Source organism: Canis aureus, chromosome 23, assembly GCF_053574225.1.
Source record: "Canis aureus isolate CA01 chromosome 23, VMU_Caureus_v.1.0, whole genome shotgun sequence".
Classification (NCBI taxonomy): Eukaryota; Metazoa; Chordata; class Mammalia; order Carnivora; family Canidae; genus Canis; species Canis aureus.
Window position 1 is genome coordinate 51,640,027 of NC_135633.1, and position 20,361 is coordinate 51,660,387.

Sequence of the window (20,361 nt, forward strand, 5' to 3'; positions counted from 1 at the left end):
GACAGAGCTCCGAAAATGGCTGGAGTGCCCCCCCACCCAGTGGTCCCGGGCGCAGCATGGAGGCAGCTCGGGCGGAGGCTCCGAGGGGAGGGGACTGCTTGGCCACGGGAACACCTCGGAGGCATCTTAGGCGGCAGCGCTGCACGGAGGGTCTTCTCGGCCCCAGGAGCATCTCAGGAGTGGCTCTGGCAGAAGCTCCATGGGGAGGAGGCTGTGCGGCCCCTGGAGCAGCTCCTGAGTGGTTTTCATGCTTTTATATCAGCCCAAGTGCATCAGAGTGCCCTTCTGTGATGTCACGCCATGCCTTTGCCAATTACGGAGGCTCTCGGGGTGGACTGGATCAGGTGGCCAATCACCATGTAGCTCAGGTGGGCGATGTCAGACGGCTTTCTCATTGACCCCCGATACCGTTGCCTAGAAACAATTTTAAACGGAAAACAGAGTAGGAGGGGGAAAGATGGTGGAACTGTAGGGTCCCCAAGTCACCTGTCCCCACTAAATTACCTAAATAACTTTCAAATCATCCTGAAAACCTACAAATTCGGCCTGAGATTTAAAGAAAGAACAGCTGGAATGCTACAGTGAGAAGAGTTCACTCTTCTATCACGGTAAGAAGACGGGGTTGGGGAAGAAATAATGAAACAAAAGGCATCCAAGTGGGAGGGGCCCCGTGAGGACCCGGGCTAAGGCCACGGCGAGTGTCCCCAGGACACGAAAGCCCCGTCGTAGAGAAGCAGGGGTTTCACCAATTTTCCCGGGAGTTGGAGCAGGATCCCAGGAGGCGCCAGGATGCGCTCAACCTACCTGGGACAGTAACAGAGCACCAGCGCCCCAGCGAGAGCGGGCCCCACATCGCGCTGAGCTCCCTAAAGGGCTGCAGAGTGCATATGGCAGGGCTCTGGAGAAGCTTGAGGCGGCTCAGGCAGCGGCTCCACTGGGAGGGAGCTGCGCGGGCCTGGGTGCAGATTGGAAACGGCTCAGGCAGGGGCTCCACACAGGGGGCTGCGCCGCCCTGGGACCTGCTCAGAATGCGCTGGGGCAGAGGCTCCACATGGAGGGGGCTGGGAGGCCTAGAGCACGATTCCAACAGCTCAGGCCTGGGAGCACAGTGCTCCAGGGACACAGCCCAAGATCCAGCGCCTCCCCCTCGACAGGCAGAAGTCAGGAAGGCTCAGGACAGCAAGGACCCTCTTGCCGCCGGGTTGCCCCAAGCTGGGCAGATCAGCGGCCCCTGCCCCCAGAGCATCCAGGCTTCTGCAGACTGCAAGCTCCATAGCTACTGCGGGAGCTTACTCCAGGGCTCCAGAGCTGGCTGCCTCTACTGTTGTTGTTCCTCCTGGGGCCTCACAGGATAAACAACCCCCCCTGAGGCCCACAGTGGCCTCGAGGGATAAAGAGGTTAAAAACTGGGATCCCTGAGTGGCGCAGCGGTTTGGCGCCTGTCTTTGGCCCAGGGCGCGATCCTGGAGACCCGGGATCGAATCCCACCTCAGGCTCCCAGCATGGAGCCTGCTTCTCCCTCTGCCTGTGTCTCTGCCACTCTCTCTCTCTCTCTCTGTGACTATCATAAATAAATAAAAATTTATTAAAAAAAAAGAGGTTAAAAACCTTTCACTGAGCCCTGCACCAGGGAGGGGGCTGAGCAGCTCCCCCAAGTGCTAACACCGGAAAATCAGCACAACAGGCCTCTTCCACAGAAGACCAGCTAGACGGACAGGGGGAAAAACAAATTATTGACCAAGAAGCACTGGAAAGTTCCAGGGGAAGCCGAGGGATTTACAGTATAGAAAATGAGAGGATACTCCCCCTTGTTTTTTGTCTTTTGATTTTGGTTTGCGTAACCCCCCCTTTTTATTTTATTTTATTCTCTTTTTTCCTTCTTTTCTTTTTTTCTTTTTACTCTTTTTTCTTCTTTCTTTTTCTTTTCTTCTTTCTCTTATTTTTCTCATTTTCCCAATACAACTTGTTTTTGGCCAATTTGCACTGAGTACAATGACTAGAAGGAAAAAATCACCTCAAATAAGAATCAGAAACAGCTCTCTCTCCCACAGAGTTACAGAATTTGAATTACAATTCAATGTCAGAAAGCCAATTCTGAAGCACAATTATAAAGCTACTGGTGGCTCTCAAAAAAACCGTGAATGATTCCAGAGACTTCATGACTGCAGAATTTAGATCTAATCAGGCCAAAATTAAAAATCAATTAAATGAGTGAGTGACATAGAAGACAAGTTGATGGCACGGAGGGGAACTGAGGGAAAAACGAGAAAACCACTAAAAGGTCAACAGGATAGTTTACTGGAAAAAATAGTAGCCTCAGAAAGGAAAATCTACGTTTAACTGGTGTTACTGAGTGTCTCAAAAACGGACAGAGGCCTAGAATACGTATTTGAACAAATCATAGCTGAATACTTCCCTAAATTTGGGAGGGAAACAGGCATTCAGACCTAGTAAATAGATAGTTCCCACCCCAATATCAATAAAAACTGCTCTACACCTGGCATTTAATAGGGAAACTTGCAAATTCGAAAGATAAAGAAAATTTCCTTAAAGCAGCAAAAGACAAGTAATCTCTAAATTTTGTGGGGAGAAGTATTAGCATAACAGGAGAACCCTCCACAGAGACCTGGAAGGCCAGAAAGGGCTGGCAGGATATATTCAGTGTCCTAAATGAGAAGAACATGCAGCCAAGAATACTGTATCCAACAAGGCTCTCATTTAGAATAGGAGAGATAAAGAGCTTCCAAGATAGGCAGAAACTGAAAGAATATGTGACCACAAAGCCAGCTGTGCAAGAAATACTAAGGGGGATGCTGTAATAGAGGAAGTTCAAGGGAACAATCCACAAAAACAGGGACTGAATAGGTATGCTGACAGTAAATATATATCTTTCAATAGTAACTCTGAGTATTAAAGTGTCTTGCTCTTAGACTACATTGAATGATAAAAATACACAAATCAATTTTATTCCAAATTAATATTCCTTAAGTTAAACCGTATCCATACTCCACAAATTTATAACGACAGATTTTTAAAACATGCTATATAATGTGCTAATGTAACCATTTCTTATAGGCCACTGAATGATAAATACATTCAAAAAAGAGAGCAAGGAGACTTTAAAAGATGAAAGACTGCAAATTTCTGTTTGAAAACTTTAAGCATATTACTTTAAGATATGCTCGTCTTCTAAAACATGTAAATTAGTTCAACTGTATAAATCAGTTAATATGCTATGCAAGGTAATCAAAAGAAGCCCCAGAGTAATACAAGAAAGTTATTAATAGGGGGGAGGAGCAAGATGGCGGAAGAGTAGGGTCTCCAAATCACCTGTCTCCACCAAATTACCTAGAAAACCTTCAAATTAAACTGAAAATCTATCAATTCGGCCTGAGATTTAAAGAGAGACCAGCTGGAATGCTACAGTGAGAAGAGTTCGCGCATCTATCAAGGTAGGAAGATGGGGAAAAAGAAATAAAGACACAAAAGGCCTCCAGGGGGAGGGGCCGGGGCGAGTGTCCCCAGGACAGGAGAGCCCCGTCCCGGAGGAGCAGGAGCTGCACCGACCTTCCCGGGGGAAAGGGGCTCGCGGGGAGGTGGAGCAGGACCCGGGAGGGCGGGGATGCCCTCGGGCTCCCGGGGACACTGACAGGCACCTGCGCCCCGGGAGAGCGCCCCGAGCTCCCTAAGGGCTGCAGCACGCACGGGGGACCCGGAGCAGCTCGGGGGGGGCTCGGGGGCGGCTCCGCGGAGGGGGCTGCGGGGCGGGAGCAGCTCGGGAGGCTCGGGGGGCTCCGCGGAGGGGGCTGCGGGGCGGGAGCAGCTCGGAGGGGCTCAGGCAGAGGAAGAGGCTCCGTGCAGAGGGGGCTGCGCGGTTCCAGGAGCAGCTCGGAGGGGCTCGGGCGGCGGCTCCGCGGAGGGGGCTGCGGGGCGGGAGCGCGAATCCAACAGCACAGGCTCCGGAGCACAGAGCACCGGGACACAGCCCAGGATCCGGCCTCCCCCGGGACAGGCAGAGGCCGGGAGGGCCCAGGACAGCAAGGAAGCTCCTGCCCCGAGCTGAGCAGATCAGCGGCCTGCCCCGGAGCCTCCAGGCCCTGCAGACGGAGTTCCTGCCGGAGCTGAATCCAGGTTTCCAGAGCTGGCCCCGCCACTGGGGCTGTTCCTCCTGCGGCCTCACGGGGTAAACAACCCCCACTGAGCCCTGCACCAGGCAGGGGCACAGCAGCTCCCCCAACTGCTAACACCTGAAAATCAGTACAACAGGCCCCTCCCCCAGAACACCAGCTAGACTGACAACTTCCAGGAGAAGCCAAGGGACTTAAAGTACACAGAATCAGAAGATACTCCCCCGTGGTTCTTTTTGTTTTGTTTTGTTTTGCTTTTTGATTTGTTTCCTTCCCCCACCCCCTTTTTTACTCCTTTTTTTTCTTTCTCTTTTTCTTCTTCTTTTTTTTTTTTCGTTTTTTTTTCTTCCCTTTTTTTTTTGTCTTTCTCTTTTCTTTCCTTCTTTCTCTCCTTTTTCTCTTTTTCCCAATACAACTTGCTTTTGGCCACTCTGCCTGAGCAAAATGACTAGAAGGAAAACATCACCTCAAAAGAAAGAATCAGAAACAGTCCTCTCTCCCACAGAGTTACAAAATCTGGATTACAATTCAATGTCAGAAAGCCAATTCAGAAGCACTATTATACAGCTACTGGTGGCTCTAGAAAAAAGCATACAGGACTCAAGAGACTTCATGACTGCAGAATTTAGATCCAATCAGACAGAAAGTAAAAATCAATTGAATGAGATGCAATCCAAACTAGAAGTCCTAACGACGAGGGTTAATGAGGTGGAAGAACGAGTGAGTGACATAGAAGACAAGTTGATAGCAAAGAGGGAAACTGAGGAAAAAAGAGACAAACAATTAAAAGACCATGAAGATAGATTAAGGGAAATAAACGACAGCCTGAGAAAGAAAAACCTACGTTTAATTGGGGTTCCCAAGGGCGCCGAAAGGGACAGAGGGCCAGAATATGTATTTGAAAAAATTCTAGCTGAAAACTTTCCTAATCTCGGAAGGGAAACAGGCATTCAGATCCAGGAAATAGAGAGATCCCCCCTAAAATCAATAAAAACCGTTCAACACCTCGACATTTAATTGTGAAGCTTGCAAATTCCAAAGATAAAGAGACGATCCTTAAAGCAGCAAGAGACAAGAAAGCCATGACTTTTATGGGTAGGAGTATTAGGGTAACAGCTGACCTCTCCACAGAGATCTGGCAGGCCAGAAAGGGCTGGCAGGATATATTCAGGATCCTAAATGAGAAGAACATGCAACCAAGAATCCTTTATCCAGCAAGGCTCTCATTCAAAATGGAAGGAGAGATAAAGAGCTTCCAAGACAGGCAGCAACTAAAAGAATATGTGACCTCCAAACCAGCTCTGCAAGAAATTTTAAGGGGGACTCTTAAAATTCCCCTTTAAGAAGAAGTTCAGTGGAACAGTCCACAAAAACAAAGACTGAATAGATATCATGATGACACTAAACTCATATCTCTCAATAGTAACTCTGAATGTGAACGGGCTTAATGACCCCATCAAAAGGCGCAGGGTTTCAGACTCGATAAAAAAGCAGGACCCATCTATTTGCTGTCTACAAGAGACTCATTTTAGACAGAAGGAAACCTACAGCCTGAAAATAAAAGGTTGGAGAACCATTACCATTTGAATGGTCCTCAAAAGAAAGCAGGGGTAGCCATCCTTATATCAGATAAACTAAAATTTACCCCAAAGACTGTAGTGAGAGATGAAGAGGGACACTATATCATACTTAAAGGATCTATTCAACAAGAGGACTTAACAATCCTCAATATGTATGCCCCGAATGTGGGAGCTGCCAAATATATAAATCAATTATTAACCAAAGTGAAGAAATACTTAGATAATAATACACTTATACTTGGTGACTTCAATCTAGCTCTTTCTATACTCGATAGGTCTTCTAAGCACAACATCTCCAAAGAAACGAGAGCTTTAACTGATACAGTGGACCAGATGGATTTCACATATATCTACAGAACTTTACATCCAAACTCAACTGAATACACATTCTTCTCAAGCGCACATGGAACTTTCTCCAGAATAGACCACATATTGGGTCACAAAACGGGTCTGAACCGATACCAAAAGATTGGGATTGTCCCCTGCATATTCTCAGACCATAATGCCTTGAAATTAGAACTAAATCACAACAAGAAGTTTGGGAGGACCTCAAAAACGTGAAGGTTAAGGACCATCCTGCTAAAAGATGAAAGGGTCAACCAGGAAATTAAGGAAGAATTAAAAAGATTCATGGAAACTAATGAGAATGAAGATACAACCGTTCAAAATCTTTGGGATGCAGCAAAAGCAGTCCTAAGGGGGAAATACATCACAATACAAGCATCCATTCAAAAACTGGAAAGAACTCAAATACAAAAGCTAACCTTACACCTAAAGGAGCTCGAGAGAAAACAGCAAATAGATCCTACACCCAAGAGAAGAAGGGAGTTAATAAAGATTCAAGCAGAACTCAATGAAATCGAGACCAGAAGAACTGTGGAACAGATCAACAGAACCAGGAGTTGGTTCTTTGAAAGAATTAATAAGATAGATAAACCATTATCCAGCCTTATTAAAAAGAAGAGAGAGAAGACTCAAATTAATAAAATCATGAATGAGAAAGGAGAGATCACTACCAACACCAAGGAAATACAAACGATTTTAAAAACATATTATGAACAGCTATACGCCAATAAATTAGGCAATCTAGAAGAAATGGACGCATTCCTGGAAAGACACAAACTACCAAAACTGGAACAGGAAGAAATAGAAAACCTGAACAGGCCAATAACCAGGGAGGAAATTGAAGCAGTCATCAAAAACCTCCCAAGACACAAGAGTTCAGGGCCAGATGGCTTCCCAGGGGAATTTTATCAAACGTTTAAAAAAGAAACCATACCTATACTCCTAAAGCTGTTTGGAAAGATAGAAAGAGATGGAGTACTTCCAAATTCATTCTATGAAGCCAGCATCACCTTAATTCCAAAACCAGACAAAGACCCCACCAAAAAGGAGAATTACAGACCAATATCCCTGATGAACATGGATGCAAAAATTCTCAACAAGATACTAGCCAATAGGATCCAACAGTACATTAAGAAAATTATTCACCATGACCAAGTAGGATTTATGCCTGGGACACAAGGCTGGTTCAACACCCGTAAAACAATCAATGTGATTCATCATATCAGCAAGAGAAAAACCAAGAACCATATGATCCTCTCATTGGATGCAGAGAAAGCATTTGACAAAATACAGCATCCATTCCTGATCAAAACTCTTCAGAGAGTAGGGATAGAGGGAAAATTCCTCGACATCTTAAAAGCCATCTATGAAAAGCCCACAGCAAATATCATTCTCAATGGGGAAGCACTGGGAGCCTTTCCCCTAAGATCAGGAACAAGACAGGGATGTCCACTCTCACCACTGCTGTTCAACATAGCACTGGAAGTGCTAGCCTCAGCAATCAGACAACAAAAAGACATTAAAGGCATTCAAATTGGCAAAGAAGTCAAACTCTCCCTCTTCGCTGATGACATGATACTCTACCTAGAAAACCCAAAAGCCTCCACTCCAAGATTGCTAGAACTCATACAGCAATTCGGTAGCATGGCAGGATACAAAATCAATGCCCAGAAGTCAGTGGCATTTCTATACACTAACAATGAGACTGAAGAAAGAGAAATTAAGGAGTCAATCCCATTTATAATTGCACCCAAAAGCATAAGATACCTAGGAATAAACCTAACCAAAGATGTAAAGGATCTATACCCTCAAAACTATAGAACACTTCTGAAAGAAATTGAGGAAGACACAAAGAGATGGAAAAATATTCCGTGCTCATGGATTGGCAGAATTAATATTGTGAAAATGTCAGTGTTACCCAGGGCAATATACACGTTTAATGCAATCCCTATCAAAATACCATGGACTTTCTTCACAGAGTTAGAACAAATTATTTTAAGATTTGTGTGGAATCAGAAAAGACCCCCGAATAGCCAGGGGAATTTTAAAAAAGAAAAACATTTCTGGGGGCATCACAATGCCAGATTTCAGGTTGTACTACAAAGCTGTGGTCATCAAGACAGTGTGGTACTGGCACAAAAACAGACACATAGATCAGTGGAACAGAATAGAGAATCCAGAAGTGGACCCTGAACTTTATGGTCAACTAATATTCGATAAAGGAGGAAAGACTATCCATTGGAAGAAAGACAGTCTCTTCAATAAATGGTGCTGGGAAAATTGGACATCCACATGCAGAAGAATGAAACTAGACCACTCTCTTTCACCATACACAAAGATAAACTCAAAATGGATGAAAGATCTAAATGTGAGTCAAGATTCCATCAAAATCCTAGAGAAGAACACAGGCAACACCCTTTTTGAACTCGGCCATAGTAACTTCTTGCAAGATACATCCACGAAGGCAAAAGAAACAAAAGCAAAAATGAACTATTGGGACTTCATCAAGATAAGAAGCTTTTGCACAGCAAAGGATACAGTCAAAAAAACTCAAAGACAACCTACAGAATGGGAGAAAATATTTGCAAATGAGCTATCAGATAAAGGGCTAGTTTCCAAGATCCTTAAAGAACTTATTAAACTCAACAGCAAAGAAACAAACAATCCAATCATGAAATGGGCAAAAGACATGAAGAGAAATCTCACAGAGGAAGACATAGACATGGCCAACATGCATATGAGAAAATGCTCTGCATCACTTGCCATCAGGGAAATACAAATCAAAACCACAATGAGATACCACCTCACACCAGTGAGAATGGGGAAAATTAACAAGGCAGGAAACAACAAATGTTGGAGAGGATGCGGAGAAAAGGGAACCCTCATACACTGTTGGTGGGAATGTGAACTGGTGCAGCCACTCTGGAAAACTGTGTGGAGGTTCCTCAAAGAGTTAATAATATACCTGCCCTATGACCCAGCAATTGCACTGTTGGGGATTTACCCCAAAGATACAAATGCAATGAAACGCCGGGACACCTGCACCCCGATGTTTATAGCAGCAATGGCCAGGATAGCCAAACTGTGGAAGGAGCCTCGGTGTCCAACGAAAGATGAATGGATAAAGAAGATGTGGTTTATGTATACAATGGAATATTTCTCAGCCATTAGAAATGACAAATACCGACCATTTGCTTCAACGTGGATGGAACTGGAGGGTATTATGCTGAGTGAAGTAAGTCAGTCGGAGAAGGACAAACATTGTAAGTTCTCATTCATTTGGGGAATATAAATAATAGTGAAAGAGAATATAAGGGAAGGGAGAAGAAATGTGTGGGAAATATCAGAAAGGGAGACAGAATGTAAAGATTGCTAACTCTGGGAAACGAACTAGGGGTGGTAGAAGGGGAGGAGGGCGGGGGGTGGGAGTGAATGGGTGACGGGCACTGGGGGTTATTCTGTATGTTAGTAAATTGAACACCAATAAAAAATAAATTAGAAATAAAAAAAGTTATTAATATATATTATAAGTATTATGTTTCCATTTATTATTTATTAAGTAATATAATAAGTTATGTTTCTATGATGCTGTATTTGTTTTAAAGTGGATAGCTTTCAACTCTCAGATAAGAAAAACAAGGAGAAAAACAGTGTTTTTTTTACAATCATAAATCTAGTCAGAGATATTCTACTTGTAAATCTTTCTTATTTGTATTTCTATAGCCTATGGCTAAATGGATTTTTCACTTTTGGTTTAGACAATGTGGATATAGGTCAGGTAACAGGACTTTCCCTTGTTAGATCTCCCATGTACGTCTGTACATAGGCTCAGAGTCAGATCATACACACACTTTCTGGAATAAAAAAATATGGATCCACTGAAGGATTCATAACTATTAGACCTGAGCTTCACCCAGAACATCTGTGCCCTCCTGGGAAAGTGTCCTTAACATAGTTCTGGTCCTAGTGCTTTCTTGCAAGCTGCAATTAGGAGGGCTGTCTTACTTCTACTAAAAATGCACATTCCAAAACGTAGCCTGTGGCAGCCTGAGGGATGATAACAGAGGATGAAAAGCAGACAGTGTACCTTGCTTGGAAGTGTGGCTTCTGCTTATTTGCTTACCCCAAGTCCTGGAACTTGCCAGCACCAGTCTTTAAATTCTGTTATTTCAGGGCACCTGGGTGGCTCAGTGTTTGAGCATATATCTGCCTTTGGCTCAGGTCGTGATCCCAGGGTCCAGGGTTGGAGTCCCACATCAAACTCCCCGCAGGGAGCCTATTTCGCCCTTTGCCCATGTCTCTGCCTCTCTCTCTGTATGTTTCTTATGAATAAATAAATAAAAACCTTTAAAAAAATGCCTCCTTTTGAAGTACCAAGCTCTTCTACAAAACAGTATATGAAAACTGGAAATTACAGAAAGTATGTTTCTGGCACTTGCATGAAAGAAACTTACAGAAATGTCCTTGAGGGAGAAAAAATTATCAGGGATATTAAATAATGAATTAAAAAAATGGGGATGAAACCTTGTATTCATGGCTCTTCGTGAAGATAAAACTGAAATGCATCTATATATTAATATAAAGCAATAACATAAAAAATAAACTGTTTAATATGATGGATGATGTTGCTTTGCTAAAGTCACTACAGGTGTTAGGTATACAGTAGAAGATGGAGCTCCTGACACTGTCTTCTAAGATTAGTTTAGACATGGAACTGTACAGAAATTGGGGTGAGGGTAGTAATGTATGAGACCCTTACAGTTGATTTCTGTTTGCTCTGGAGGCTGAGGGAATGGAAAGAAATTAACGTAAATGACAATTTCAGAGGAGATTCTGGGTTCCTGGCTGCATGTAAGGTATGTAAAAAGGAGGAATCTCAACTACTCTTAAATTTGAGAAACTTTTTTAACACATTTAAATCCTGGGCAAAAGGAGTGCTTTTGTTGTAGAGTTTCCAACAGTAAGAAGATCAGAGTGAGTCATGGCATAGGCTGAATGTTAGTTGATCCATTTAGGGCCACCTTTTCCCAACTGTGTTTTATAAAAGGCCAAAGCACAAAACAAAACAAGTGTTCTATTGGTTCATCCTGGTGTAAAGCTGACTATCAAATTATTTATCAACATTTATCTGATTTAGTGAATGAGCCTATTCAAGAAAGTCTAGTATTGGAAAAGAAATTATTTTTGTAGAAAGGCCATTCACTGACCTTTACCATTTTTGAGAAGTTTCCATTGACCTACTTCAACTACTTGGGGGCAGCAAGTTGACCCTCGACAGAATTTCTTACCATGAAATTAAACATATTATCCCCCAAAATGTGATTTGTGTGGTGAAGTTTAAAATCTGGGATTTATTTATGCTCCAGGATTTCACCCAGTTGCTCCAACAAAAAGTTTTCACTCAGTCTACCTCTAGTGTTTTGGGAAGGCTGATGACTTCTACTACATGGGGTGACTCAAGGGATATGTCCCTTTACTGTACTCTGCTTTAATTGAAGAAGGAACCGACGAAACATTTAAACTGCCAAGAGTTTCCTAGGAGACCACCTTTCCTTCTGATATTGCGTCTAAATTGTCTGATTTGCATACAGCCTCCAAAGTAATATACAATTTTCTGGATTTAAAAAAGATATTCTTTCCTTTGGCTAAGAATATATACTATGAACTGAATTTTATCTCCCCTCCTCCCCTCCCTAATGAATATGTTGAAGCCCTAACCCTCAATGTCACTATATCTGGAGACAGGGCCTTTATGGAGGTAATGTTTAAATGTGATCATAAGGGTAAGACTCTGATCTTGATAGGATTGGTCCTTATAGGAAGAGACACCAGAGACCTTGCTCTTTCTCTGCCATATGAGGACAAGTGAGAAGACAGCCGTCAGCAAGCCGGGAAGAGCACTCTCACGCGAAACCCATCCTGCTGGACCTTGATCCTGGACTTCTAGCCTCCAGAACAGAGAAAATAAGTTTCTGCTGCTCACAGCACCAGTCTGCAGCCTGAGCTGAGTAATACAATAAGTTAGGGTATCAAGGGTAGGGTCCATGTTAGACTTGCTCATATTTTTTAAAAGATTTTTTCTATACATTCATTTGAGAGAGAGCAAGGAAGAGCAAAGAAAGGGGGGAAGTTCAGAGGGAGAGGGAGACACCGAGAGTCCAATGGACTCAGGGCTCGATCCCAGGACCCAGGGATCATGTCTGAACCAGAGGGAGATGTTTAACTGACCTAGTCACCCAGGCATTCCTAGATTTGCTCATTTTTTAATCCCAGAGCATTTTCAGTGCCTATTAAATAGTAGGTGCTCAAAAAGTCTTTACTGAATAAACAAATCTATAATTGAATCCAAAATACAAAAGTTAGTCAACAGATAAGCATCTGAATTCTCTTTGAGTAGAACTGGTTTCAGATGCATTCTCTGGCTTGTTTATTAGATTGTATATGGGCAGCATGGACATTCAGTGTAGAGCCAATCCCAGGTTCTTCTTCCCTTTCTATCTGCCCCTTTACGTTTTTCCTCCATTTGACTATGTAGGTGTTCAGAGAATGCAGCTTGGGATCCAGACTGCCTGGGCCCAAGTCCTGGCTCTACCTCTCGTGGCCTCAGGCAAGGTGGTTAACTACCCCATGTGCCAATAACAGCATGTGTAAAAATGGAGATAATTATAGTACCTATGAGGAGGTTGCTGTGGGAATTAAACTGATACATGTCATGCTTAGAAAACAAATAGTGAGCTCTCATCACTCATAGTTATCAATTATTCTTAAACCTACTTTAACCAGAGATCTAATATCTCCTTCCTTTTGTACCTTCAACCTCTATACTGGCTCCTTCCCAGCAACATTTATATATGAACAAATCTCCCGATTTAGAAGATAAAAAATTCTCCCTTGACCCTTTACCTCTCTTTGCCTACAGGCCAGTCCTTTCCCTCTGCTTTTACATTTTTTTAAAGATTTATTTATTTGAGAGAGAGAGAAAGACATGTGGATGGGGTGGGGTAGGGAAGAAGGGACAGAGGACAGGGGAGTGGGACAGACTTCCACTCAGCAGAGAGTCCTATGTGATGCTCCACATGGGGCTCAATCTCCCCACCCTCCCCTACCAGGAGATCATGACTTGAGCCGAAACCAGGAGCCAGAGGCTTAGTGGACACAGCCACCCAGGTGCCCCCACAGCCACTTTTCAGACCAGTCACATATACCACCATCATCATTTTCCCAGGTTGCAACCCTCAGTATATTTCAGTTTCACATCTCCGATCCCTGCCTACACTTCCTCTTCCTGAATATCTTGGAATACAATGGTCATTGATTCTGTTCTTAATTTGCTTTAATTTCAAGCTCAATCTAATGATACTGAACACATCCTCCTTCTCTCTCTTCTGTTGTCTTCCAAACCACATTCTCTGGACCACCTGCTTATCTGACCATTTATCCCTGCATCTCTTGCAGACTTCCTCTTATCACTTGCTTTGGGAGGTCCTCAAGGCTCTGAGTCTACAGTCACTTCTCAGCCAACTGCATCTGCTTCTCTCCTTCTCCTTGCACAACCATCTAATCACCACACACCATCTGCTGGGTCTCTTACGTGTCTCTCAGATGTATTATGCTAGTCCATCTCCACCATCAATCCTGGCCCAGCCCAGCATCCATCTCTCGCTTTTTTTAAAGATTTATTTATATTTTGTTCATTCATTCATTCATTCATTCATTCATTCATTCATCATGAGAGACATACAGAGAGAAGCAGAGACACAGGCAGAGGGTGAAAGAGGCTCCCTGCAGCAAACCCGATGTGGGACTTGATCCAGGGACCCCGGGATCACAACCTGAGCCAAAGGCAGATGCTCAACCACTGAGCCACCCAGGTGCCCCTCTCACTTTTTTGTATAATAGCCCCGTAGCTGGCTTTTTCTATTTCTCATCTTGTCCTCTCTCGGTTTCCTTTCAAAAATGCAAAGAGGATCAGTCCTTTGTCTGTTTGAACTCTCTAAGTAACTTGTCAACACCCTTAGGAAATGGTTCTCCTACTCTAATGTGCCAGGAAGGCTTCAGGACCTGCCTTTTGCCTACCTTTCTAGCTCAGCTCTCACTCACCCTGCTATACTACTCTCTTAATCTATACTCCATGGGCTTTGAGTTACTCAGTGTCTAATACTCACTCTTGCCAGGACCTTTAGCATCCTGGACCCTCTTTGTAGAGTTTTGCCACCATGTTCTTCAGTCTAGGTGGCAGTCTGTTATTTCTCCTCCAATAGCATCTTTCTCTGACATAAAATTTTGTTTTAAAATCTGTATCTTTGCTCCATGAGAAGAAGAATTATCTATGTCTCCTTTGGCTTTCAACACACAATACACATTTAAATATTTGTTGAACAGGTGAGTGAATTATCCCTCCTCAATTTTCCTTATGCTCATTTTTAATCCTTTGGTTCAATTGCTTTGCTCCGTATGATGGTAAATTTTATGTCTTAACTGGATGGAGGCAAGGATGCCTGAATATTTCATCAAATGTTCTGAATATTTCAGTGAAGATATTTCTGGCTGACATATAGTATATAAACATATATATTTAAAGATTTCATTTTATTCCTGAGAGACTCACAGAGAGACAAAGACATACACAGAGGGAGAAGGTCCCCCCTGCAGGGAGCCTGATGCAGAACTCGATTCCAGGATCCCGGGATCATGATCTGAGCAGATGCTCAGTGACTGAGCCACCCAAGTGCCCCGAGTTTAATATTTAAATCAATAGATGAGGTAAAACAGATTGTCCTTCCTAATGTGGGTGGGCCTCATGCAATCGCTGAAGTCCTGAATAGAACAAAAAGACTGACCATCTCTGAATAAAAGGAAATTCTTCCTGCCTTATTGCCTTCTAGCTGGGACATTGGTATTTTCTTGCCTTCAGACTCCAATTGAAGCATCAGCTCTTCCTATCTTGAGCCTGCCAGTCTTGAATTGAAGGTGCACTATTGTTTCTCATGGTTCTTAGGTCTTTGGGCTCAGACTAGAACTTGCACCATTGGCCCTGCTGGGTCTCCAGCTTGTAGACTCACCCCACAGGTCTCAGGACTTGTCAGCTTCCATAATTGTGTGAGCCAATTCCTTATAATAAGCCTCTCTCTTTGTATATCTCTATCTATCTCTGTATCTATCTATCACAATATCTGTCTACCTATACATATATATCTCCTATTGGTTCTGTTTCTCTGAAGAATCCTGACTAATACAATCTGTCAATAATATTTGGAGTTGGAAATATACCAAGAAGTGATCAGATACATAGATAATAAACATAAATGTTTACCACCTGTCACTAGCAGCAATTTTCTAAATATAACTAAGTTTGAATTTTGTTTTTCTTTTTTATTCAAAAATTGCCAAAATCCAGAAAGTCATCAGCAAAAAAAACCAACAAAAATCAACACAGGTATCAGTAAGCTGCAAACTGAGCAAGACAGTCTTTAGGGAAGTGTCATGTAGTAATACTTATACCACCAACTAGTTCATGTGCACGTCGGTTTTTTAAAATTCATATTTCCAAAATAACATTTCAAAGGGTACTTAGGGTCTATAAATAGCTTACAAATTTTAATCTATAATGTAGCTAAAATCTCTTATAGAGTTCTGCACCTGACAAAAGAAGTTGCTGAACAGATGAGGGAAGGAGAGGAGAGATTAAGCAAATTCCACCTAATTCTAGGCACGTGGTGAGTCTCGTGTATGTTCCATAAATTAATGTCCTGTGTGGCCATGTAGCCATGTGGCACATTCCTAATTCCTGCTTCCACTATTGAATTGTCTGACATGAAAGCTCAGATAAGTTCATCATCAACAACAAAATTTGAGTACGGCTCTGTGCTAGGTTCTTTCCTAACTGTGGAGAAAACATAAGAATGACAAATGCTCATTCTCAAAATGAGAGTAGGAAAATCAGAGGAATGAAGGAAATGAAGAGTGAATTCAATGGTCGATTCTCTGTTCTTCACTCAACTCGCCTTCATTTCTCCATCATTCACCTTCAAGCCAATTCATGGAGTATGGGAATAGCACAGATCCATGCCAATTATTTTTATACAAATGTGCATATACACAAAGTGATCATGGGCTTAACAGCAGTTTACAAGAGACTTGGGGTGTTTGGAGAAATAAAAGTTCAATTGAAACAATTGAAGTGGGGGGAACCTGAGATGCACAGTCAGTTGAACATCAGTCAGACTCTTGGTTTCAGTTCAGGTGGTGATCTCAGAATCTTGAGATCACAAGCCTGGCTCCATGCTCAGTGCAGAGTCTTCTTAGGACTCTCTCTTCCTCTCCCTTTGCCCCTCCCCTACCCCCAAGCTTGCTCCCTCTCTCAAATAAATAAATCTCCTTAAAAAAAAAGAAAAGAAACAATTAAGTGGTCAGAGCTGCTAAAAAAGCTAATAGTTCTTAATGTTGTTCCCATTTGCAGAAATAAAGTGCCCTGATTGAAGTAGATAATAATTTTCTAATTGTACACTTTATTATCTATTGCTGAAAGATCTTGGATATTTCACCTGGAGTAAAACAATTAAGACACACTTGGAAACTTTCTTCAAACCTTTGGTCCTCTTTCTATGGGTGAAAACTTGGGAAAAGTGTGAAAATTACAGATATCTCTTACTGTTAAGAACTTTCTAGCAACTAAAACAATAGAACAAAGAAATGATACTGACTCAGCTCTCTTGGCCTGCGAGAGCTGAGTAAGTATCATAATCTCATTGGATGTGATCAAGAAGAGAGTGGACGACACCTGTAAAAGAGGATCTAGAAAGAATTATTCTACTGTCTGGAAATTAAATTAGATGACCTTTAGTTCTCTCCTCAAATTCTGAAACTCCATGGTTTTATTTATTTTTATTTCCCTAAGATTTAATTTTTTTTAAATTAATCTCTACACCCAATGTGGGGCTCGAACTTACAACCCCAGATCAAGAGTCACATGCTCTACCAACTAAGCCAGCCGGGTGCCCCTGAAATACCATAATTTTAGGTTTTAGTAAGTTGTGGACTGTTTACTTGTACATTTGTAGAGACTTTAAAAGCACATTATTAAAACTTTTATAGTATGTCCAATCACATCATTACACATGCAAAAAAAAAAAACCCTCAGAAAATTTGCTGAATAAATGTTAACATAATAAAGTACACATTTTGATACCTCACCAAACTAAGGGTGTACAGTATTTCATGAACTCAACATTTTCTTTTAATTCAAATCTTACATGATATAAAGACCTAGAAAAACATTGGTAATCTGAATTATTTTACATAGAAAGATAATCCATGGGCTCTCTAAAGCTACTGAATACTATCCTTTTCATTATATCTCCTATTAATGCCTTTATTATTCTCTTGTTTCTGTTTTGTTTGTTGAAAATATCCTCATTAAAGTAAGAACAATGATAAATTTTGTTAAATATTTGCTTTTGAGTACTTAGGATCTGAGTACTTGCTCTGATGTACTCCAGGGAATTTTCTTATTTATTTTATCTTCCTGTCCATTCATTGTTTCTAATAAAAGGTTAAGACTAAAATAGTTCTCCCTCAGAAATGTACAACAGCATATTTAATTTTGCTTTAGTATCTAAAAGTTAGTGGGTAATCAAAATGAGATGATGTAAACTTTCTGCATATTCTTCTCAATACCATTTTTCTCCAACAACAACTACCTTTCAAATATTTAAAGTTCTGAATCTGAGATCCTGTGAAACAAGTCTTATTTTCATCATGGATCTTAATAATACGTTAATAAAGTATCTCAGATATAACATAACTGTCTGTTGGAATCCCATCAAAAGTGGAGCTAGCTTTCCCTTTAATATATAATTCTCTTCTTCTGATTGGCATCTTTCATCCTTCCTGGCTAGCTACTTGCTTCTGTGACACCTGTGGCCTCTCAATTCCTTTCTTAATGCAGCTGTTTAGGCCTGCCAGAAGAAACTATCAGGAAAGTCCCCCAGTTGACATTCTGTAGGTAGCCCTGAGAAGCAACCAAAGGCTTTTCCTGGGTCCAGCCACATTGAGACTCCAGCAACCCAAGCAGGGTCCTTACCATTTAACCTTCAACTCCTCTATCTACAGCCAATGTTTCTTTTTTCCTCTTTCTTTGAAATAATGTCAATTACTCTCAAAGTTCTCAAAGCCTTGCTGCTTAGACTCAGTGAATGAAGGCATCATTTGGAAAGATGTAAGACCATACGTATCATGATAAAAGAATGAAACACTGATTTTTTAATGACAAGAAGAGTGTCTTATAAAACGTTTCATTGCAATACACAAGCAATGTATTAAGCAATACATTAGCAATGTGCAATACACAAGATATGTTAGCTCCTGAAAGCCTTGAAAAAAGCCTTTTCCTTCACTGACACAGAGTGGGTTTTATCAGCTCAGCTGTTGACAGCTTTCCCCTCATTCAGTCTTTGCATGAAAAACATAATTAATACTGCCTTGAATAGTCCAAGCTGAGTTGAGAAACCATCTGTCAGAGATGTCATGTAAGTAATTCCTGCCTGGGATGGAACTGGATGTTAACCAGTTTAACCAGCTTTCTTTCAAACCTGGACTCTCCTCAACCATGGTAAAAATTCATTTTTTCCAAATGGGAAAGTTGGTCCATGTGATGTTTGCATTCTAATGGAGTCATTATAAGACGAAAATCAAATCTTTCTGTATGTCAAAGACCAGTCCCTCACTCCCACCCTTTCTTTCTTTCTCTTTCCCTCTAAGGGCTACCTAAAAATACACCATTTCTGCAAAGAGAATTTAAAAATTAAGGGGAAAAGTCTCTAAATTTATGTTCTCTTTATATTAAGAGAAAAAGTCTCAAGGGAAAAATTCGGTGCACTCATCCCAGTTTAATTTACAATTGGGTTGCTAGTGTCTAGAAGCCACTGCCTCTGTGATGGTTTCATACCTCAATGTTAAAAATCAGAATGAGACAAATTCTAGTGAATAGAAGTCCACACAAACAATTGCTGCTTTTGTTGGTTCCTCTGGTACCAGGTCTAAGAATAGAAAGAAAATAAAAAACCTGGCAACACAACAACATCATCTTTTACAGCCATCTTTCTCTTCAGCATAAACTGAGGCATGTGTTTGATGGAGGGAGGGAAAGAGTGTTTCTTTTATTTCCCCTCAGTAAAGGAGCTTAGTTCCATTAAACAGTGTTGGAAAACATATTGGAGATAGTATATTTAAAATTAATTTAAAATCTAAAGTGTTTTTAATGTCTTTTAATATAAACAAAAATTGATTTTATTATAATGCTTTCAGATATTACAATACAATGATTTATTTATCACTCCAAGTCTGTAGCATGACTATAACTTCCTTTCTAAGTATATTGATTTTTAAGTGTATTATGGAAGTGGAAAAAGAACCAAAACGGTCTACCAAAATTCTTCACCAGCCCTCTTAAATAGAACCAGGTCCATTATGTCAATGGAGTCTATTTCAAAACAGTATGGGAAAATTAGTTTTTCAAAAGGATAGGATTAACCAGTTAGAAACATTTATTAAATAACAAAGGACAGGTCATACTTTTCTAAGTTGTGTTTTGCTGAGTTGAAACATGAAATGTCAAATATTGATAAAATATTCAAAGTTAAGTACACCGAAATGTCTGAAATATTGATATGGATTATCAACCTTTTCGAGTCTTTGCAGAACCTAAAAATGTCCTTGTTAACATGAGAAACTTAAAAGATCATATTTCTCTGTAGATACAGTGCCCAGATAGAATTGATTTAAAATTTAAAGCACCTTTAGAAGAAAATTGCAGTGTTGTTGAAGTTAAACATAGAGCAAAAATCATACTTGTTACTTTTCTTCCATGTTTTCTGTTCAGGACTCCTTAGACTTTAAGGTATTTAATCCAACTCAGAATAAATGTTGGTGCAAAAAATTTAATTTTAACTTTTGGGGCATTTAGCTCTCACAATGATGATCCTTCCAAATGCTAGTAACAATAATTATGTATTTTTCCTAGCTTGTGATATAAGGTATCATGCCTCTTGGTGTATTATTCTTCGATCAAGATTGCCTGACTTCAAATGAAGAACTCCACTTCAGAGCTCTGCTTATATATAAGACTATTACCTGAGGAATTAGTACTAGGCTGATTTTCAGTTATGTGTCCTGGTATTAATAAATCCTTGTTATTTCCCATGGAATAGAGTGTTTTTGTTACTAGTGCCTGGTTTTTAGACATCTACACTTGCATTTGTGATAGTGAAAGGGAAGAGCAATACAAACTGTAAGGTGAAATCCGTAGAAGA

The 20,361-nt window shown here is 41.2% G+C and overlaps 1 long non-coding RNA gene across 2 annotated transcripts; it reads left to right on the top strand.

Annotated features, from left to right (window-relative positions):
* The first annotated feature begins 374 nt into the window (after window positions 1-374).
* On the top strand, window positions 375-20,271 carry LOC144295126 (uncharacterized). 2 transcript variants are annotated; one of them, XR_013362549.1, is made up of 4 exons: window positions 375-608; window positions 11,872-12,060; window positions 15,682-15,768; window positions 20,073-20,271. It is a non-coding gene; the product is annotated as an uncharacterized LOC144295126 (long non-coding RNA). The 2 variants fall into 2 exon arrangements; XR_013362550.1 differs by having other exon boundaries at window positions 377-608; window positions 11,872-12,055.
* Window positions 20,272-20,361: the final 90 nt, after the last annotated feature.